Below are 23,545 nucleotides of genomic sequence, written 5' to 3' on the forward strand. Positions count from 1 at the left end.
AAGGACAGACGTTTCATTTGAGTGCAGCGTTGCATGACTGCGCAATTGTCAATCAACGCAGCGTCGTATAGCGAAAAATGGCCTGGTCAGGAAGGGGGGTAAATCCTCTGGAGGGCAAGTGGTTAAAAAAGGAGTTTACTACCACTTTAAAAATAATAATAATATTACATATCTAATGGTGAGAGGGTAGGGGGGAATTAATGGGCAAAAAGGTAGGGTGGCTGAGGGGTCACTTTCACTTTGCTTAACCACTTGCCGTCCGCCTGCTGTTTATAAACGGCAGGACAGTCGCACTCCAGGGGCGGGTTGCCGATGATAAACGGCACCCACCATTTCTAGCTGTGCGCGCTCCCTGGGAGCGCGCAGCACCGCGATCCGGTGCCCGCTGTGTCCTCCGGACACAGTGAAACACCGATCGTCGGACGGGAGCTCTGTACGAGGTCCCGATCATGTGATCACTGATAGGCCAATCAGTGATCACATGCAAAGTAGTAAGCAAGATGTCACTTGTGACATCATTGCTTACAACGTGTGAAATCTCTGGATGATCACAGAGGTCACATGGTACAAGGCTATTCACAACAGCCTTGTACCATGTGACAAGCTGTGACCAATCACAGCTCACTCAGTATTTCTCAATGGCTGCAAGAATGCAGCCAGAGAGAAAGAAAAATTATTGCTTTTACATCCTATATGGGTGTAAAAGCAATCACTGAAAAAAAAAAAAAAAAAAAAAAATCTTCATCACCCCCCACTATTAGTACAGTGTCACCATGGTGACACTGTACTGCTAGGGTGACAGTATGTAAAAAAAAAAAAAAAATTATAATATAAAAAAATAAAATAAAAATGTAAAAAAAATGTTTAAAAATTATAATTTTTGGTTATAAACTAATTTGGTTTATTTTATTTTTTTACTAAAAAGATAATGGAATACATTTCGGCCAAGATTTATGATGAAAGATTATTTGCAAAATTTTATAAGAAAAACACTTTTTTTCAAACTTTTTTGAATTTTTCATTTACATAGCAAAAAAAATAAAAATCCCAGTGGTGAATAAATACCACCAAAATAAAGCTTTATCTGTCTCAAAAAAATGGTAAAGAATTCATATGGCTACAGTGTTGCATGACCGCGCAATTGTCATTCAAAGTGTGATAGCGCTGAAAGCTTAAAATTGCCCTGGTCAGGAACGGGGTAAATGTGTCCGGTCTGGAAGTGGTTAATGAACGACCTCTTACCTGTGAGTAAAATCAACCTCTATGTGTGTCCTCCCTCTTGTGTAGAATGCAGTAAGAATGTTCTTCGGTTTGTTTACCTTTCCTTGCCAGAAGCAGAAAGCCCCAGAGACTGGAGGGTGGGACCATTGGCAGTGACAGGGTTAAGCGACACTGAAGGTGAGGTGCAGTACCAGGAAATGCACAGAGCGAGCCTGCATACACCTGTAAGGAGGAGCGCGCCTACTGCAGCCGCCCGGCCACCACCAGGTAAGGACACCCGCTGTATGGGGCTACGTTACCGGACACCCAGTGTTAGCGTGTGTTTAGGGAGCTGTTACAACACCAACACTGCCTGACATCGTCCTTGTTAGCAGGCTCTCCATGAGGGCCCCTCCAGGTTCTGCGGTGGGGCAGACGTACACGTTCCGTAGGGTGCGGAGCCCTCAGGACAATACAAGGGGAACAAAAGTAGTCGGGAAAGTTAATTTTGTTAGTCTATACTCCTTATTATGTGTGTGGTGCCCCCTCATGGTGTGATGATCACTTCCCCTGTGAGAGGGAGCTATACCTGTGTGAGAGCTGCTAGGTTTTCCACTGGGTGTACTGTAGTGTCATTGGGGAGACAAGGCCAGATCGGTGCTTTCCTTATGTGGCTGATTGTTTCTTCATTTTGAAGAAACCTGCATTTGTTCCTGTTCACAGGTGAATTAGGGAAGAGCTGCTTTTATCATTTCTCTCATCAGTCTTTGATGCAAGTAGTGACCTCAACTTTACCTGTCACTTAATCCAACCAGTCTGTGCTGTTTTATGGCCAGAGATGGATCGAAATTCGGCTGGCTAAGCACGGACCGACTGCATTTTGATCCATCTACAGTGGATATAAAAAGTCTACACACCCGTTAAAATGTCAAGTTTCTGTGATGTAAAAAAATGAGACAAAGATAAATCATTTCAGAACTTTTTCCACCTTTAATGTGACATATAAACTTTATAACTCACCAACTGAAATCTTTTAAGGGGGGGGGGGGGAATTAAACATAAAAAAACTAAAATAATGTGGTTGCATAAGTATACACACCCTCTCATAACTGGGGATGTAGCTGTGTTCAGAATTAAGCACATTCAAAATCATGTTAAATAGGGGTTAGTACACAACTGACATTTAAAGTGCCTGATTAACCCCAAATAGAGTTCAGCTGTTCTAGTAGGTTTTTCCTGACATTTTCTTAGTCGCATCCTACTGCAAATGCCATGGTCTGTGGAGAGCTTTGAAAGCATCAGAGGGATCTCATTGTTAAAAGGTATCAGTCAGGAGAAGTGTACAAAAGAATTTCCAAGGCATTAGATATACCATGGAACACAGTGAAGACAGTCATCAACAAGTGGAGAAAATATGGCGCAACAGTGACATTACCAAGAACTGGATGTCCCTCCAAAATTGATGAAAAGAAAATTGGTCTTGGAGGCCGCCAAGAGGCCTACAGCAACACTAAAGGAGCTGCAGGAATATCTGGCAAGTACTGGCTGCGTGGTACATGTGACCTCAATCTCTCGTTTTCTTTATATGTCTGGGCTATGGGGTAGAGTGGTAAGATGGAATCCTTTTCTTCCAAGCCCAGCTAAATTTTGCAAAAACACATCTGAAGTCTCCCATAAGCATGTGGGAAAATGTGTTATGGTCTGATGAAACCAAGATGAACTATTTGGCCATAATGCCAAAAGATATGTTTGGCGCAAAAACAACACTGCACATCACCAAAAGAACACCATACCCACTGTGAAGCATGGTGGTGGCAGCATCATGCTTTGGGGCTGTTTTTCTTCAGCTGGAACTGGGGCTTTAGTCAAGGTAGAGGGAATTATGAACAGTTCCAAATACCAGTCAATGTTGGCACAAAACCTTCAGGCTTCTGCTAGAAAGCTGAACATGAAGAGGAACTTCATCTTTCAGCATGACAATGACCCAAAGCATACATCCAAATCAACAAAGGAATGACTTCAACAGAAGTACATTAAAGTTTTGGAATGGCCCAGCCATAGCCTAGACCTCAATCCGATCCAAAATCTGTGGGGTGATCTGAAGAGGACTGTGCACAGGAGATGCCCTTGCAATCTGACAGATTTGGAGTGTTTTTGCAAGGAAGAGTGGGGAAATATTGCCAAGTCAAGATGTGCCATGCTGATAGACTCATACCCAAAAAGACTGAATGTTGTAATAAAATCAAAAGGTGCTTCAACAAAGTATTAGTTTAAGGGTGTGCACATTTATGCAACCATATTATTTTAGTTTTTTAATTTTTACTTCCACCTAAAAGATTTCAGTTTGTTGTTCAATTGAGTTGTACAGTTTATAGGTTACATTAACCAGTTCCCTACTGCACTATAGCTGAAAGACGGCTACATCGCTGTTGCCTGGTTCTGGGATGACGTCCAAATTTTTTTGCTTTTTTTTGTTTATAATGCAACAAATAAAACACCCAGCAGCGCGTAAATATCACCAAAAGATAGCTCTATTTGTGTGAAAAAAATAACGTCATATGGGTACAGTGTCACGTGACTGCGCAATTGTCAATCAAAGTGTGACAGCGCAGAAAGCTGCCTGGGCAGTGTTTGTCTTCTCATATGTGTGGACTTCAGGCAGGAGGGGGGTAAAAGTGCCCAGTAGGCAAGTGGTTAAAGGTGGAAAAAGTTCAGAAATTTCTTTGTCTCACTTTTTTACATCACAGAAACCTGACATTTTAACAGGGGCGTGTAGACTTTTTATATCCAGTGTATGGCCGTTCCAGTTGAGGAGGAGTCAACCTAGCGATCAACTGTTTTAGAACAGGACTGTTGGAATATTTGTGTTCGATCAGCACATGCAGCCAATCAGCTGCAGCGCTGATCATTGTATACTGACAGCAGAGCTATCTTGCTGTCAGAATACAGTAGCACAGCGGAGAGGTTTCTTCCATCCACCTTGAATATGTGGAAGGGGAAATACTTTTTAACAGCTATTTGATCAAAAAAAAATCCTCATTGGCCAGATTATGTGACTGCATGTTCTTATGTTACTGTATTCTGTGTCCACGAATCCCCTGTACTTACCTCCAGGGTTTGTGAGCTGTCAGTGTCCTCGCAGCTGCTCCAGCAGCTTGGGAATTTAAAATCTCTGCTTTTTTCCTCCTTTTCTAGGCAGTGCTACGAGGACTAGCCAGAGCAATTCACTGTGGTAGCGCTGACCAATCAGAGTTGCTCTGGTCCATCCCAAAAGTGCTGCACAGAAAAGAGTGGAATTTAAAATTCCCAAACTGCTTAAGCGGCTGCATGGGCTCTGACAGCTCAGAATCGCGAAAGCAGAGTTAGAGGGGACCAGGGTGATGGGCAGGGTGTACGCTGATTACCTTTTTTCTGTGTTTGACCACTTGACCTCCGGAAGATTTGCCCCCCCCTTCATGACCAGGCCATTTTTTGCTATATGGCGCAGAGCTACTTTAATTGACAATTGAGCGGTCATGCAACACTACACCAAAATAATTTTTTTTCACGTAAATAGCTTTCTTTTGATGGTATTTGATCATCACTGGGTTTTTTTCTAGTTTTTGGGCTATAAATGAAAAAAATATATTTCTTTTTTTTTACTTTTTGCTATAAAACATACCCCGTAAAAAATTTTAAAAAATAAAATTTCTTCACAAATTTAGGCCAAAATGTTTTTTCAGTAAAGAAAAAAAAAATCACAATAATTGTATATTAACTGGTTTGCATGGAAGTTTTATATGTCTACAAATGGCGGTGTATATATACTGGATTTTTTTATTGACTAACTGCCACTGACATCTCCAGTGACACTCATACAGTGATCAGTGCTAATAAAAAGCACTGATCACTGTACTAATGATACTGGGCAGGAAGAGTTTAACATCAGGGACAGTCAAAGGGTTAGCTGTGTATTGTTTTGTGCTTACTGTGTGCTGTTTTACTAGGTGATGTCCTGCTTTCTATCAATCTGCTTTGCAGAGAGATGGAAAGCAGCACATCCTCACTGACAGGAGAGAGATCTGTGTTGTTTACACTTAGATCTTTCCCCTGTCAGCTGCTCCAGCAATAACTGAGTCCCAGCCATGAATCGCTGGCCTGGACTCGGCGACTGACATCTGCAGGAGCGAATGAAGGCGTGGCACACGTGCGTGCCCCCTACCAGGTTATGCAAAATCACGTATACTTACATGATTTTGCGCAGACCGGTTGCCCTGTAGCAGTATATCTGCTATAGGGTGGTATTCGTGTTTAATGTCCCTTTAGGTTAGGTTCACACTGTAGTGGGTGGGTGCGGGAATTTCAGCTGTACCCACAGTGACCCGCAACCAAATCACGCTGACATTTTTAATCCCACCCCCACGGATCTCAACCCACAGCGTGTTTGCGGGTGTGGGAACCACAGGGAAATCATATTGTGCAAAAACATCTCTCCGGACATGTTTTCATAATGGTGCAGGCGTGTTTTTTTTTTTGCGGAAAATGCAGGCACAACAACCCATTCAAATGAATGGGCTCCTGTGCCCACGCAAGTGCAGGTTGCAAACTCACTGAAGTCTGGACCTAGCCTTAAAGTGGAACTTCACCTAAAATTCCACTTTTGGAAAGTGTTTTTGTGGAAGTGGGTACCTATTTCTCACAAGCACCTGCTCCCACTGCTCTTATTAATCTGTCATTAACACACTTCCTGTCCTAGGGTGACAACCGTAGTGTGTTAGGACTAAACATAAATGCATAACAACTCCCTCTCTTCTCCATAATGGGGAAGGTGAGGGTGTTTTGTAATGCACGGCGATATCAGGGAACAATGCTAACTGGATAATATTCCAGAGCCAGAGTACAGGAAGTTATCAGCCAGAATCTAGCTGGATGAACAGTTATTTGTTCCACTTGTTGAACAGATATAAAACTTTGATGTTGGTGTTTGACTCCTCGGTGTCAATTGGTCTGATTAGAATGGAGGACAGTGGAACTAATGTGTCCAAGAAGAAAATCTGTTACCTTAAACTTAAACTGATATGTAAACTGATGAAAACCTTTGACAAAGAAATTGGGAATCCAATTGCTTTCTATGCAGAGCTGCATCAGATTGCGCACTTTCCAATCAACCCCAGACTGTCCACCTACAACATCTGTCCTCCCTCCAGCTACACATGTAAGATCTAGAGCAGCCTTTCTCAACCAGGGTGCCTTCAAGCTTCTTCAGGGGTTCCTTGGCAAAATGTTAAATTGTATACAAGCCAGCAAGTGGATCAATCCTGCCTTTTAGTACACAAAGCCACAGGTTTACATTGTGCACTTTTATGACCTTCTAGCTATCTGCATCCTAACAACCAATGACATCATCAGTTGATAAGGAGGACTTGAAGTGCATGCATTTCATCCTTGTATGCCCCTTCCCATCAGCACTGGAGTCACATTAGCAGAGTGAGGGAGAGAAACAGAGACACTGGAATACTAGTCGGTACCAGTGTGCTTTGCTTTGGAAGAATTAATCATTTCTAACGTTGGGTGTACTGGATGTGGTAGGATAGTTTTTTACATTTTAGAATAGGGTACCTTGAAATTATACATAATTTTAAAGGGTGCCTTGACTGAAAAAAAGGTTGAGAAACACTGATCTAGAGTGATGGGTAAACAAAATCCGGTAATTACATTTAAAAATTGGCAGTGACATTTAGTGGTAAATCACTATATACCCTGCTCCTCTCTTGCCATTCTCCACTAACCCCCCCATGCAGTACACATAGCCTCCTATCGGCACCTGTATTGGCTAAAATTTTCCTATTTGCATTTTGCTGATAGGACTATTTTAGACCGATATGTTTCTGCCACCAGAATTTCGGTGCATGGAGACACTCCATTCTGAAATGTAAAAAAATCAATTCAAATAGGTTTATATGACGCAGCAACATCCACAAAATGCACACGTTAGAGGTGATTTATTCTTTCAAAACAAATACTTTTGCACACTGGTACTGACTAGTATTCCAATGTTTCTCTTATCCATTTTTCACCATCACTCAGCTAATGTGACCCCAGCAGAGAGAGACAGGGGAGGGTCAAACAAAGATGCTGTGCAAGCAACCAACATCCTCCTCCTATACTGATGTCATTGGATGTTAGGATGTCAGCAGGTAGAAGGTCGTAATGGTTCACAATTAAAACCTCCTGGTTTTTTGTAACTAAAAGGCATGCTTGTTCCACCCGGTGGCTTGTATACAAATTTTGGGCAATTTTTAGACATTTTGCCAGGGCACCCCAGGTTGCCTGGGCACCCTGGTGGAAAAAAGCTGATCTAGAGCATAGGGGATGCTGGAACAATTTTGGAGCTCTGTGGTATCCCATAAGCCACCGGTTCAGCAAAACTACCATTGCCGTCTTCAACAAGATCTTGGAGAATTCCTTCATTTAGTGTAATTGAGCTAGACTGTGTACACAGAGCCCTGAGCACCAAATATGCGGATCCCACCAAGCTGTGAGACAACATCTTCAGGGTCCACTGCTTTGACTCAAGAACCTGTGGACTTTAAAGGTGCATTCATTCACTTATTACACAGATCTCTTGTGTGCCACACTTCAGTGGAGAGTTCTTCTGTGGCCTCCCCTGGGCAAACTCGGGCTTTCCTTTAAATTCAATGATCAGCGACATCTTTCCTGCTGAAATCCCTACAGGTTTACCAGACCAGGCATTCCTGGACTTGGAACCCATCTCTGTTCTGGACTGACTACACAGCTCCAAGAGTGTTCCCCCACAGTGGAAGATGCAACCAGCCTCCCACAGCAGGATCTTCTGTTCTCCACAGTCACGTCGGGTTGCACATAACCAATGGACCAGTTAGCCTTAAATCTGCACTTGGGATATGTAAGTTGCTGATGGCCAAACCCAGACCTGATCCCCTTTTTGGGGTTTTCTTCTCCTCTTCTGATACTTTGTTGATTCCTGTGTCACCAGATGGAAAATGCAGCTGGAGACAGGGTCCACTTACTACACCAGCTCAGCTACAGGGTTGTCTTTATTCCGGAAGCCCTGCACTGTTGATATTCACATATATGCTTCCTTCCCAGAGGTGGATTGGTCACTCACAGAGACTTTCGTGATGGAACTGTAGAACACATCCTGTCAGGTGCTGCCCTCTGGACCCAGTGGGAGGTGTTTGGGAAGGGGTCCAATCTGGTACGCTTAGCAAATTCCTTTTGCCTAAATCCCACATGTGAGATTTATTGCGGTGTTGGTATGTGGCATCCTTGTTCAGGCTTGCATGGAAACCCATGGCTGGACCAACACTTTTAGAGTGCTGATCTCCGACCATAGCATGAGGATACGCTATATACAGGTCCATTTACATGATGTGGGTCTTGAGCAAGATGTCCCTCCCCCTTTTTTTTCTTTAATGATGAAAGAAAATCTGGGAAGAGAACATACAAGTTTGAGATGTTTTTTCCTTGTTGGGTGAGGGCCAGGGTCCCTGTTTCAATAGGCAGTGAGAGGGTGTGGGCCAGAGTTGAATCATCATCTAGCCTAGCAGGAAACTATACATTATCTATGCATTTATAAAGTCAATGTGGCTTGGAGACATACATAGGTGATGAGGGGCTTATTTGCTGTTTATGAAGAATCACAGGCTTACTGGTTTTGCAATTGTCAAGAAGCAGGATGAAATAGCTCAGTCCTTCAGGTATGGGCTTTTCTTCATGCATACTTGCATACCCTGCCCCCCCCCCCATCTCCCCTATTCAGTTTGCCCAGTAGACTTAAGCCAGTTCTCTTCACCTTGCCCTTTTGATTTGTCCTAGGTTCCACCAATCCTGCCACTGTCATTAACACGGTGTTGGTTGCTAGAACCACCCAGCATCCTAGCAACCAATGATATGCTTGCCACAGCATTCAGATGAGGAGGGTGGAACTTCTCCACTAGACTGGTTGCCAGTGATCCACTTTCCACATTCTGCTCTACTGCCTGGGAACTCTGATGGGGACTCTGATGTGAAGGGAGAACTTTGGGGTCTCTGGAGATGTTTTCTATTGCTAGCCATGCTCATATTTTGACAGTATATTAGAAAAAAGTTAAAACTAAAATATATATACACACGATATTGCCAAAAGTATTGGGACACCTCTGAAAGTCATTGAATTTAGGTGTTCCAATCACCTCCATGGCCATAGGTGTATAAAATCAAGCACCTAGGCATGCAGACTGCTTCTACAAACATTCGTGAAAGCCAATAAAGATGGCATCCAGAAGAAGCTGGGGAGAAGATGCTGGTGGCAGTGAGAGGCGTGGTAGGCGACAGACCATTGGAACTAAGGTAAGTAATTTTACCTCTAGTTCTGCTTTAACCAATTCATTTAAATGTATTGGGATTTTTTTTTAGCAAAGACATGTAGCAGAATACATTTTGCATTATAACGAAATTAGATTTTTTTTTTTTTAATTTTTATCGAACATGTTTAATAGCAAAAAGTCAAACATATTGTGTTTTGTCTCAAAATTGTTTGTCTTTTTAAAAAGTTTACATTTTTTTTTTATTGCGCAAAAAATAAAAATTCACAGGCGATCAAATACCACCGAAAGAAATTTCAATTTGTGGGAAAAAAAGGATGCAAATGTCATTTTGGTGCAGCATTGCATGACTGCGCAGTTGTCAGTTAACCACTAGCTGCCCAGCCACTGTATAAAAATGGTGGCAGGGCGGCACGGCTGGGCAAAAGCACGTTTTAAAACAGGTAGGGGACGCGCGAGGCGTGCCGCCGCCCTACCTTCGCCGCCAATCTCAGCCGCGGGTGTCAGTCACCAGGTCACAGCCGGTTAATATCAGCTGTGTCCCGGCGATTAGCGGCAATCAGTGACAGAGAGCAGGGCTGCAGTAGCTCTGCTTTCTGTCAGTTCCCTGACAGTTCCTGACAAGCTGACCAGGAGAAAAGAGTTTCTCTGTCCCGATCAGCTTGTCTCCCTGCAGTACACACCCCCGCCCCCTAGCAAAACACTCCCCTCACACAGTTAACCCTTTCAGTGCAAAAAAGTTAACCACTTCCTCCCCAGTGCCATTAGTGTACAGTGGCAGTGTTTTTTTTTTTTTTTTTTGCACTGATCACTGTATTGGTGTCACTGGGGATGTCAGTGACCCTAAGTCAGTTCCCCCCCAGTGTCAGAGTGTCTGCCGCAGTCCTGCCATAAGTCGCTGATTGCCGCCATAAGTTGCTGATCGCCGCCATTATTAGTATAAAAAAAATTACAAATGGCGGGAAAGATACTCGGATTTTTAAACGCTATAACTTTCACGTAAACCAATTAATTTACACGTATTGGGTTTTGTTTTAGCAAAGATGTCGCAGAATGCATTTTGGCCGAAATGTATGACGAAATTTGATTTTTAAATTTTTTTTTTTACTGGACATGTTTTATAGCAAAAAGTAGAAAATGTTTTTTTTTTCTCAAAATTGCCAGATTTTTTTTTTTTATAGCGCAAAAAATAAAAAATGCACAGGCGATCAAATACCACCGAAAAAAAGCTCTATTTGTGTGAAAAAAAGGACATAAATTTCATTTATGTACCGTATTGCATGACCGCACAATTGTCCGTTAAACTAGCACAGCGCTGTATAGCAAAAAAAATGGCGTAAATTGCAGTATCTATACCATAGTTTGTAGACGCTATAACGTTCACAAAAAGCAATCAATATACACTTATTGGGATTTTTTTACCAAAAACATGGAGCAGAATACATTTTGGCCTAAATTTATAACTAATTTTGAGTTTACTATATATTTTTTTATAGCTGAAAGTAAAAAATATCTTTTTTCTTCAAAATTTTTGGTCTTTTTTTGTTTATTGCGTGAAAAATAAAAGCGCACAAATGATCAAATGGCACCGAAAGAAAGCTCTATTTGTGTGAAAAAAAGGCTGTAAATTTTGTTTGGGTGCAGCATTGCATGACCGGTCATTAAGGGGGGGGTAAATCCTCAGGAGGGCAAGTGGTTAAAGTAACGCAGCGCCGTAATGCAAAAAATGGCCTGGTCAGGAAGGGGGGTAAATCCTCAGGAGTGTAAGTGGTTAATATGAATGGAGTGGGGCAGTTTAAAGGATTAACAAATTCCCTGAAAATATAGTTCTCCTTTTAAACTGTAGTCACATCAAAAATTAAGGTAAATGCTGCTAAAATAAGATGTTGAAAAAAAATAAATCTTTAAAAATAACTCTATCCAAGGCTTTAGCAGGAAGACAATGGGTATGAAACCCACCATACTTTTAACATGGGTTTTTTGTATAAAGTGTTTTGTCCAGCATTTTTGTGGGCAATATGATATTAAAAAAAAGGCCTGGATTCTTTCCTAGATACACAGAATATAACTGGATGCTAACCTTTATAGGTAAAGTTGATCCAGGGAATATCCGATTGCCTGGGGATAAAGAAGGAATTTTTTTCCCAGCAGGAGCAAATTGGATTATGCTTTGATGGTTTTTTTGCCATCCTCTGGATCAACTGTGGGTATAAGATTATAACTTTTTTTTTTTTTTTGGTTGAACTAGATGGAATTTTATCTTTTTTTTTTTTTCCAGCTAGACTAGCTGATTTACTATGGTTCCTGTTGATAATGAAATACTAACACTTTTAACTGCTTCCCATCCGCCCTATAGCAGAAATACTGCTTCAGAGCTTCACGGGTGCGCAAATCACGTGTGTATATATAGATATGTGCTTTTGCAGTTTTGGTTTAGGGGGAGCACAGTTCCCCCAGTGTCAGAATGCTCGTCGCAATCCCGCTATAAGTCACTGATTGCCGCCATTACTAGTAAAAAAAAGAAATAAATTAAATAAAAATCTCAGTGTATATATATCGCCATTTTGTAAACACTATACCTTTTTTACATAAACCAATTATTCATGGGGGAAAAAAGGACTTAAATTTAATTTGGGTGCAGTGTTGCATGACCGAGCAATTGCCAGTTAACCTACTGGGCACTTATACGCCCTTCTTTACCAGGCCAATTTTCAGCTTTCAGCACTGTTGCACTTTGACAATTGCGCGGTTATGCAAGATTGTACCCATATGAAATTTTTATCATTTTTTTTCTCACAAATAGAGCTTTCCTTTGGTGATATTTACTCGTTCCTGGGTGTTTTACTTTTTGCACTATAAACAAAAAAAATGCACAAAATTTGAAAAAAAAAAAAAAAGTTTCTTTCTATTATAAAATTTTGCAAACAGGTAATTTTTCTCCTTCACTGATGTGCGTTGATGAGGCAGCACTGATGGGCACTGATAGGCAGCACTAATGAGGTGGCACTGATGAGGGGTACTGATAGCACTGATAGGTGGCGCTGGCTCGCATCACTGCTGGGCACTGACTGGTGGCTCTGACTGGCAGCACTGCTGGGCTGCACTGATGGGCACAGGTGTGTGCCACTACTGGCCACAGGTGACACTGCTGGATGGCACTGCTGGGTGGCACAGGTGGGTGCACTGCTGGGCACAGGTGGGCGGAACTGGTGGGTGGCACTGCTGGGCACAGGTGGTTGCACTGCTGGGCACCGATCATTAGTGCCCTGACGATCGGTGTCGATCCCCGCTCTAACAACTGCCGGTTCTCGGCAGTACTTTCCTCACGATCTGACAGTGTGAGGAAAGTGCAGCCGAAAACCGGCAATTGCATTTCCCTGTGATCAGCGTGCCATTGGACACAGCTGATCACGTGGTAAAAGGCTGCTGTGATTGGCCTTTTACCACACCACGTGATCAGCTGTGTCTGTAGGACACAACGATCATGGAGATCACCGGGTGCGCACCCCCGGGGGCTCGCAGGAGAGCGCATTCTGGGGGGACGTCATATGACGCCCTCCCAGAACTGGCTGGCTGCAGTGTAGCCATCATTTGGCTATCCGTGGTCGGCAACTGGTTAAGGTAATGCAGCGCCGTATTGAAAAAAATGGCCTGGTCAGGAAGGGGGGTAAATACTCTGGAGGGCAAGTGTTAAAGTACACTTGTGACAACAAAAGAGTTACCTATGTAGCAACTGTTGAATAGTAGGTGTAGGCATTCTCATATCACCATCATGACTGCACTGCAGCAACATTGTTTACATTTTATTTATCGGACATATTATCTTTACAGCAATTGTGTATAAAAGAGGGGGAAAGAAAAAGAATTGTTGCTTTTAGGCTGCATTCAGATGGCTGCATGTGTGTAGCCAAGAGCTTCCACTGGCAAGAATCAGTGTGGATGACTAGCAGCAGCTGTCAGCGATGGTTGTTAGATCTGTACTCCCAGTGTAACCTGCTCATACAAGCTGTATTATGCAATCACTGACCCTGTGCACAACCATTGACCATTCAGGGTTGGTGTTTATGCAGAGTTTTGGCTGCACACAAACTGGCTATAGGTAATCAAACAGTTTGAATGTGGCCATAGCACAGTGTTGCTGCATCTATAGATGGCATTTGACCACCTCTGAACACTGCAAACTAGCTACAGGTGTTTGGCTTTTTGAATGTAGCCATGGTCATGTGTGTTTGTGTTTTGTTAAACCACATTTGTTGAAGTCCTATAGGAAGAATTTTAGTGACTGCTCAAAAACTTTGCATTTTCTGACATTTGGTCCTAGACAGAATGGTCAGCAGGGCAAATGTAAGGAGATAGAGCTGATTCACACATGTGCGGTGCAGATTGAAGCTCAGGTTTCACAGCCAATTGATACAGTAGTTGTTCACATAAGGACAGGATTAGCTCAGCGTCTTATCTTTTTCAGCACATAGGCGGTTTAGAAACAGTTCCCATAGAAGTCAATAGCCTGTAATCTGTACCTGAACCGGACCACACTGCTCAGAAATCGGACGTGACTCTTAAAAACCACACTGAACCCGCACCACCAGTGCACCGGACATATGTGAACAGGCACCATAGGAAGCAATGTTTTTTCACATGTTATGTGGATTGGATGCGGTTCAAACCACATCCAATCCACATCACATGTGTGAAAACATTGCTTCCTATGTTGCCTGTTCACATATGTCCGGTGCATGGCTGGTGCGGATTCCGTGAGGCTTTAAAAAGTTATGTCCGATTTCTGAGCAGTAGGTTCAGGTGCGGGTTACAGGCTGACTTCTATGGGAACTGTTCCTAAACCGCATATGTATGAACAGGATAAGATCCTGAGCTAATCCTGTCCTGAACCTGACGTAAACCTGATGTGAACCTGTGAACAGGTGCTATATCAATTGGCTGTGAATCCTGAGCTTCTAGCCAGACCGCACAAGTGTGAATCTGCTCTCTCCCTGATTGGAAAACTGGTTACAGCACTTATATTCACATTGCATTATTTTCTTAAAATGGGTTTAATCTTAACTATCAACTATAATTTTACAGCTGTTCTGGTCTCATAAAGCAAATAATGAATGAATAGTATTGTTTTCCATCTGAGTGATATGTTAAGCCTGAGTCCTCATGCACACTGGATGTTTTTACAGCTGCTGTTTGTCTTTTGACGGTTTTTTTTTTTTCTACAGCCAGTAAACTCCCCAACATGTTATCTTATGTGTCCATGCACACGTAGACTGTAATCAACGTTTTTTGGATGGGAAAAACACCAGAACTAGGGGTTTCTAGAGGAGTTTTTTAGCTGTAAAAATGCTCTAACACTGAAAAACATGGCAAAACGTGGTAAATCACGGCAAACCAGCATTTTTGGATGTTTTTTTTTGCCAAAAAAATTTATTTTTTTGTCAAAACTCTAAAAAACGCAAACGTGAAAAACCGCTAATACAAAAACCCTGAAAAACTCACATTTTTAACGTGACTTTACACAGCTAATGTTACCAGCGTTATTAAAACGTCCAGTGTGCATGGAGCCTGAATATGACATTGACTGTGATGCCAAACTTGGCTTAGAGCAGTAAGTGGTAACCTCCCTTCCCATACATCTTGTGTGGGCAGTAGCTCTGACCTCTTCTGTAACACACCCCGTATATGCAAATAGTACAGTTAACAGAATGTGTGTTCACATACTTTTGCCAAAGCACAGTTTTTAGAAAGGTACTAACACACAATTCCATACTATACATTTTTAGCATAAATAACATACTGCACAGTGTTGGCAGTATACTTATACATAGGTACTACATGTTAGTAATAAAATGTTTACATTATTTTTGAATGTTTTGACTATTCATGAAGGTTCTGGGTGAAGAACAATATAAAAATTAACCCATGTTAATTGGATGATAGTCGATTCTGCTTGTTTCAGAGAATCATTTAAAGTGGGTCACTTTCTATTTCTATTTCAATGGTTTTTATTAAATTTTATAAACAGTATAAACAGAGGCAATAAAACACGCCCACGCAGGGGCTATCAATTGCACAGATAAACAAAATGCAAAATAAAAAAAAAAGGGAAAAACAATGCTCTAATGCCAACAGGGCAAAAGGTACGCCCACGCAGGGGCTATCAATGGCACATAAGTTACAAAACATTAATGTAACTGATTATAACAACTAAGTGCAGCTGTCCAGTCACACCAAAAACAGAGAGAGAGAGAAAAAGGAAAAGAGAAGAAAAGAAAAAAGGGGGGGGGGCAAAGAGCAGGGATTCAAGACCGCCAATACCGAACGCAATTACATCCCCAGACTAGCCGGGGGGAGTGAGGGAAGGGCATATTGCAACCACGGCTCCCATATTTTTAAAAATTTACGTTGGGAGTCGTTGCGGATACTCGACATCTGTTCGTTGAGCATCATAGTGGTCATACGATCCCGCACTTCCTGAAGAGGGACAAACGGACTCTTCCAGGCCTGAGCAATTGTTCTAGTGGCGGATAAAAACAGATAGGAAGCCAACTTCTGCTGGTGAGCCAAGAGGCCCGGTATGGGGCAATGAAGCAAAGCATACCGAGCATCCCGGCGTATGGAGAGATGGAACAAGGTGAAAAGGAGGCCAAATACACGAGACCAAAAACGAAACAGTCTCGGGCATGACCACCAGATATGTAATACATCACCACGATGACCACAACCCCGAAAACATTGATCACTACAGGCAGGGTTAGCCCGGGCCAACCGAGCCGGAACCCAGTACCAACGAAACAATACCTTATAGGCTGCCTCCAGTGTGGTCGTATTAAATGAGCATTTAGCTATGAGTGACCAGGCCTTATTCCAGTCCTCCGGATCCACAGCCACTCCCAGGTCGCGCTCCCACTGAACAACATATGAAAGAGAAGTATGCGACGAGCGTCTGTTCAGAGCTGCATAAAGAAGGGATATAAGGCCCGGACGCTGTTGGCAAAGCTGTTCAAAGGCAGATTTCTGGTACGGGAACGCAGAAGTACCCCGCAGCGAGAGCAGCCAGTGTCGCAATTGAAGATATCGAAAAAATTCCGCCGGGGGGATATTCCGGGATTCCCGAAGAGAGTCCCAGGTGGGAAAGGACCGAAAAATCAAAAAGTGTCGCACCTGCGAAAAACCATTAGTCACCCACCAAGAAAACGCCCCTGGGTGATCCAAACCCGGCGGAAAAAGAGGGTTGTTAATAATTGGGAGCAAAGGCAGAAAAGGTGACATCAGACCACCAGAATAACGTACCGAGTCCCAAACATGTAGGCCATGAAGTAACATCGGACTCAATGCCCTAGGGCGCAGGGCAGGGGGAAGCCATAGAAGCGTCGACAGTGCGATAGGGGCACAATTAGGTAGTTCCAACAGGACAAAGTGGGTCACTTTCAAGGCCACATCTACCAACCAGACAGCTGTGTACTTAGCCCCCACTGAATTTAAAGCTGAACTCCAATACCTTTTCTTCAGTCTTGCACAGCTGCATAGGCTCCACTCCTATATTAAAATTGTCTCCTCTGATTTCACTGTGCTTGTAAGCTGCAGCAAATCAGATGAAACCTGCCTCATTTCCTGGCTGGAGGGTATCCAGCATCATCTTTCCTCACTCTCCCCAGCCTGACAGATACTGGCCTGCTACTTTGATTTTAATTATTCTCAAGAGCCAGCCTATTGCTTGCCTTAGGGCTGAGGGCTCTTGAGAGGGGTACTAAGGAGGGGTGCTGTGATGTTTTCATCAAACAATGTACAGCATCCTTTTGGCCAATCCTATCATCCGTAATCTGCCTACATTGCATAGAGTAGCACAGAAACCAGTGATGACATCCCTGAGTCCAAAACAAAGTGTGTAATGAAAACTGAAAATTATTTAAAATTTAATTTGCATGTTAATCACTTCATGCCTAAAGGTAAAACAAATCCTAACGCCTAAGCGCAATCTTGCAACTTTGACATATGTTAGTAAAACTGTACATATCATCACAATCACTTTGTACATTCAGGTGGATTATGCCTTGTTTTTTTCAGGACAAATTGGGCTTTCATTTGATGGTAAATGGTGTTGAATATCTCCTGATTTTGTTTTTTTATTATGAAAGGAAAACTGGCCCAAAATAGTAAAAAAAAAATCACTTTTTTTTAATTTAGCTGTGTTTCTTGTTACTACCATAATTTACCACCAAAAAACAACCCAAAATTTTCCAGCTCTTGATGATCGCAGCTATACCATATATGTGTATGTTATTTGTTGTACCCAAAGTACAGCCCAGAAACAATAGTGTGCATTTTGTTTTTTACCTAAAACACACTGACACTGATGCCAATTTAAAAAAAACAAACAAAACAAAAATAATCCTGAACTTTGACCCTGACCCAAACACTAACCCTGGCACTGAACTAGCTCAAACCTTGATCTAGGTACTTTTTCTTTATTTTTTCTTTTCTTTTTTTAATATTTATTTATTTTACAGTTTTTTTCCTCTACGCAAGGCGAGAGAGATACAATGTATCTCTCTCCTCCATTCATAGAGGAAAAAAAAACAAGGGGGGTGTGCGGGCTGTACATTGACTGATCACTGTGATAACCAATCAGAGGCTATCACAGCGATAATGTGACCCGGAATCGGGAGTCCCAGGTCCCGATTGTTAGAACAGGACCCGGGGCTCTCAGTGACACCCCGGTCTTTGTGCTGGAAGCGTACTGTGTGGCGCACTCCCAGCACAAAGACAGGTGCGCAAATATGCGGCCCCATGAAAAAAAGCCCAGTTCTGTGAGGCTGCAAAAAAGGGTTAACAACTTGCTCTCCAGAAAGTTTTACCCCCTTCCTGACTAGGCCATTTTTTTGCTATTCGGCACTGCGCTACTTTCACTGCCAATTGCACAGTCATGCAATGCTGTACCCAAACGAAATTTATATAATTTTTTTTTCACACAAATAGAGCTTTCTTTTGGTGGTATTTGATCACCTCTGGGTGTTTTATTGTTTGTGATATTAAACAATTTTTAAGACCATTTTGAAAAAAAAAATATTTTTTACTTTTCTGTTATAAAACAATCTAATAAAAAAAAATCAAATCTCTTCATAAATTTTGACCAAATGTATTCTGCTACATTATTAATTGGTTTGTGTGAAAGTTATAGCTTCTACAAACTATGGAATATATACTGGAAAATTTATTTCTTTATTTTTATACTACTAATGGCAGTGATCAGTGACTTATAAAGGGACTGTGGTAATGCGGTGACAATCTGACACTAACTGATGCTGTTCTGGACTAAGTGCCAATTACATAAACAGTGACATTAATACAGTGATCAGTGCTAATAATATGCACTGTCACTGTACTAATGACACTGAGTAGGAAGGGGTTAACATCTAGGGCAATTAATGGGTTAACTGTCTAATTTTGTGTAATACCTGATGCTTTTACTAAGGATCTTGTTGCTTTTATTCCCTGCTTAGCAGGGAATGAAAAACGGCAAGATCCCCTGTTGGTGAACACAGCTCTGTATTGTTTACACTCACAGAGCTGTGTTCAGTGAAAGACTGAGCCTATCAGCGGGTCCTGGCAATTGGCATGTGCTGTACCGAATCACAGCACAGTCAGGCCGGTGGGTGCGCTGTCCTGGGGCAGCAGGAGCCATTGGCTCTTGCTGCTGTCAGTCAAATCCTGTGATGGAGTGGGGGGCGGTGCGTGTATCTATGGATGTAGGATCCCCAAAAGAGATGGATCGAGGCCATTCTGTGCAATTTCATTAAACAGAGCAGGCAACTATAACAAGTCAGTAATGTCATAATAATTCTTGTTTTATAACAATCACTTTAAGTTGATTTTATGGGTTGGGTTAGAAGTACCTTTCAAGAGCCTCCTTTACTACCTCTCTGCCCAGTGTTTTCATTGTCTTGTACATCAGTTTTTTTACGAAAATTTATGAAAATTACTTTGACATTTTATTGCTACCAGTTACTCTGTCCCATATATTGTAACTTTCAGTAGCAGTGCAAGTCAGTTTTAAAGACTGCACATTCCATGGCTGCAGGGACAGTTTCGATGAAATGTTAATCATTGAAAAAACAACCAGTCAAACCAGCTTGGGAGGCAGTTTCTCTTGGCCACGGTTCTTGGATACCTGACTTTTTTCTGCTTTATTTTTATATTGGTTTCATATTTATATCACCTTCTTAGCCACATTCTACTTTTGTAAAACAAAATATGGAGACATTTTATCAAGTCTCTCACAAGGCAGTGCTAACCAGGAGCAGCAGATGTATGATAAGTTGGAAGCTTCATTGATGAATTCCCACTTCTGCTGCACTAAAGTGGCACCTTGACAGAATAAAACCTTCCCCCGTTCAAGGAATTGTGCTTCTGTTTTGAGTGCAAATCTGTTTTAGTCGGCTGTCCAGAATTAAAGTGACAGAGGTCACAAATGCACAAAAAAACTGTTAAACTCTGACAGAAAAGTTGATTTGCCTTTGTTGCCTATTTGCTTGATACATGTTCCTAATACTCTGCAACCAAATGATATGCATTTTAGTAATTGGTTTATACAGTATACCGGTTAATACAGAATAATGTGGTGAGTTCATCTTTGTCTTCTAAAATTTAATGAATTGTTTGGGAGTTTTTGGCTCCAAAAATGTTGCTAAATTTTATGGCACGGATTCTTTGTATGTGCACTTATGTAATATGCCTTGGTGCTTTAGCTGCATGTGGTATTTTGACCCAGTTTATTTTACCCGAGTTAACCACTTCCAGTGTGGGCCAAGTCTGGCATTCCTCTCCTGTATCTTTTTTTTTTTTTTTTTTTTGCTAGAAACTGACTTGGAGCCCCCAAACATTGTATATATTTTAGCAGAGGCCCTGAAGGATTAAATATCATTGCATATTTTTATTTGACATGATTTTTGCGCAGCAGTTTTTTTTTTTTTTTTTTTTTTAAACCCATATTTTTTTTATTCTTTTTTTTTTAAAAAAAATACACGTTAATGGATTTTAATGCACAAAAACACAATACCCAATTGTTTGATGGAATATAAGAGATGTTATGTTATGCCATTTACACCGAGAATGCAAGAAGCATATCTACTGGTCACCCTGCTACCAGCTGTTCAAGAGAAACATCCACAGTACAATGGTCAGTGCTCGAGTTATCGTGGCTCCCTTCCTGGACACACTAAATCCCTCTCATTCCACATCCATTTCATGAGTACCCCACAGGGGTTCCCCTAGCTTAGCAATGGCAAAGATGAGGCACAGAGGTGCTAAAAATAATGGACCTAATAGCACTCATGCTATAGACAGCACTGAGGAAAGCCAGTAAAATGCACTGCAGCAAAGTCCTATACAGACACAGCTTCCTTCCTCTGATTCTGGCTCCCTCTCAGGTGCGCGTCTGTCTTCTACCTAGGGCAAATTTCACTGCAGATATGTCTGATTTGTTTGGGGAACTCTCTGCTGTTCTAGAACTTTTTTACCTGCAGAGCCCTCTTCACCATTTCAGGAGTATGACCCCCAACCCTTTCAAGGATATGGAGAAAGGTGAGGTGGATGTAAAAGAGGATCCTGTAGGGGAGATTTCACCTCCTGCAGTTTGAGGCACAATCTAAGGTTTAACGCCACATGCTTTCTACTGTGAACTCACCTGTTGATGTAGTGCATAATAGCCTTTGCTTAATTGAACCAGAATCTCCTCCGCATAAAGAAGCTGCAGTTGACACTAAACTGCTAGGGAAGACCTTTCCCTTGTACACGCATATTAAATTGTCACTAAAGGCAAAACTTATTTTTCATTTTGAATAGAGTAAGGGAGGTGTTATAAACCCTGTCAGTTGTTTTTGCCATCTGTTTTAATGCCATAGCCAAAGAAGAAGTGAGAGAAAATCCCTCCAAACTAAGGGAATCCCAGGGCATCACCAGGGCCTCTAGAACTACTGTCTCCATTGGAAGATTTCACCTCTTATTGTTCTGGTGCCAATCCCAAATTTTTGGGATTTTCTTTTACTTTAACTATTAATAACCGTATACAGGACAAATGGAGAAAGTGAACCGTCATAACAAGGGGGGGGGCGCAGGCAGAGACAGCAATGGAAAGTGACCGGCATTGTACGTTGTAATCCTCCTCTATCTAAAACTACAAAAAAAGTTTTGCCTTTAGTTGCACTTTAACTGTGCTTTGCATGAGGATTGTCCAGATCGTGAAAAGGTACCTCCCCCCCCCCCCCCCCAACTCTTTGCTGAACTATAGCCTATGGAAAAGGAATTCCTGAAAAAAAAAACTCTCTCCCAGGAGTGGATCCTGCCATTTCTGTTTTCAACAACCATCCCACTGTTCCTGTTGTGGATTCGCTGATAGATGTTTTGAAACCCTACTGAAGACAGCCTTTCCCGTTGCTGGTCCTACCTTACATCTGGCCAGTGTCTGAGGAAAGCTGGAACTGAGTGCCATAAGACTGACTCTCCAATGCTAGACCCTTCTCCTACATGGTCAGGGTGCAGTCAGAAAATGCCATGGCTGTGGCCTACATAACCCATCATGGGGGAAACAGAAATCAAGCAGCCATAAACAAAGCAAGCCTGTTTTCTCTCTTGGGTGGAGAAAAATATTCCAGCTCCTGGAGTCAACAAGGCCTGGTCTCAGTGGAGTAGTCCTTCCCACCCTGAGATCTTTATGATGCTCTTTCAGAAATGGGGAACAATGGAAATGGACATCATGGCCTCCAAATGCATCAAAAATGTGGACAGGTTTGTGTCAAAATCAAGGGATCCCCTTGCTTTTATGGTGGATGCTCTGGTGGTTACTTTTGTTACAGTTCAGACCAGTGTATGCATTCCCTCTAGTTAATAATTTCCCTTGACTGTTCCGCAAGATAGAGGAGCAACAGATTCCCATAATCTTCATCACTCCAAAATGACCCAGGAGAACTTGATACACAGACTTCTGGCTGTCGTGCCTTGGCCTCTGCCAAACAGGCCAGACCTTCTTTCACTGAGCTCTCTATTCCACCCTGTTTCTCATGTTTCAAGGCATGCCTGTTGAAACCCAGGTCTTAAAGGATAAGTTGACCTTTCATAACATATTACATGTTACACCCATATTCAGTGCGGACCCTGCTCCTCCTCGCTCCCCATTGCAACAGCTAGCAAGGGTTCTTCTCCTCCCTGCTAAACGTGGCCATGTGGGGCTCTGAATACTGAGCGGGAGCGGACAATCCTGGATACCGTAATCTGGTTGGGTGAGAGGATATCTGCTCAGCTGAGCCATTCTGCCTTTCATTTATATCACCATTTCTTTACTAGACGGGGTTACTATGGTCAGTACACTTCCTCTATCACCAGTACACCCACTACTGTTGGGACTTTGATGCCATTATATCTGTCCGCTTCAGTTTTATTTTGGAATATATATTTACTACTCTTATTGAGGATGCAACCTATGGAATAATACAACCTATGGAATAATAAGTCTTGGGTCTCATCATGGTCATCTGAGCCATTTGCATCTATACCTACTGGTCTGTTGATTCAGATTTGATTCCACATATCATTATCTACAGGACAGTGATTGTCTTTTTTTGATTTTTTTGGCCTATACTGGGCTCCTATTACTATACCGGAATACCATACTGCAATACAAGATTACTCTATGGGGCCATGTACACTTTTATACCAGGCTGGTCAATGGGCCCTGACTCCATCTACAATTTATAAGTAATAGGATATTGAATGCTTTTCATCTTGCTCTGAAGGCCCTATACAGGTGGTACTATTGCAATACTTGATGGGACTGTCCTACTACAATATATGGCTATATGGCACCATTATCTATGCCTACTTTAACAAGGTCTATGCTCTCTCCATATGCTTTAAGCAATATATATATGCTCATACTGGGGACATCCTCAGCTGTGATTTTGTGATGATCTCTATGATACCTGTTGGTGATTTTGATATGATATTCTCATTATCAGGCTTTTTCA

General features: G+C 42.1%; 1 protein-coding gene across 2 annotated transcripts in view; it reads left to right on the plus strand.

Moving 5' to 3' along the window:
* The first annotated feature begins 1,399 nt into the window (after positions 1–1,399).
* The window catches only part of TJP3 (tight junction protein 3), a 246,948-nt gene continuing 224,802 nt past the window's right edge, over positions 1,400–23,545 (plus strand). The window contains exon 1 of one of the 2 annotated variants that reach the window (XM_089687405.1): positions 1,400–1,488. The gene's annotated coding sequence lies outside the window, so the exon portion shown is untranslated. The remainder of the gene's footprint in view (positions 1,489–23,545) is intronic. The other variant, XM_089687404.1, reaches the window with a different exon arrangement.

The sequence above is a fragment of the Staurois parvus genome, unplaced genomic scaffold, assembly GCF_062004578.1.
Source record: "Staurois parvus isolate SC_StPar_1 unplaced genomic scaffold, SC_StPar_1.0 ptg000425l, whole genome shotgun sequence".
Lineage (NCBI taxonomy): Eukaryota > Metazoa > Chordata > Amphibia > Anura > Ranidae > Staurois > Staurois parvus.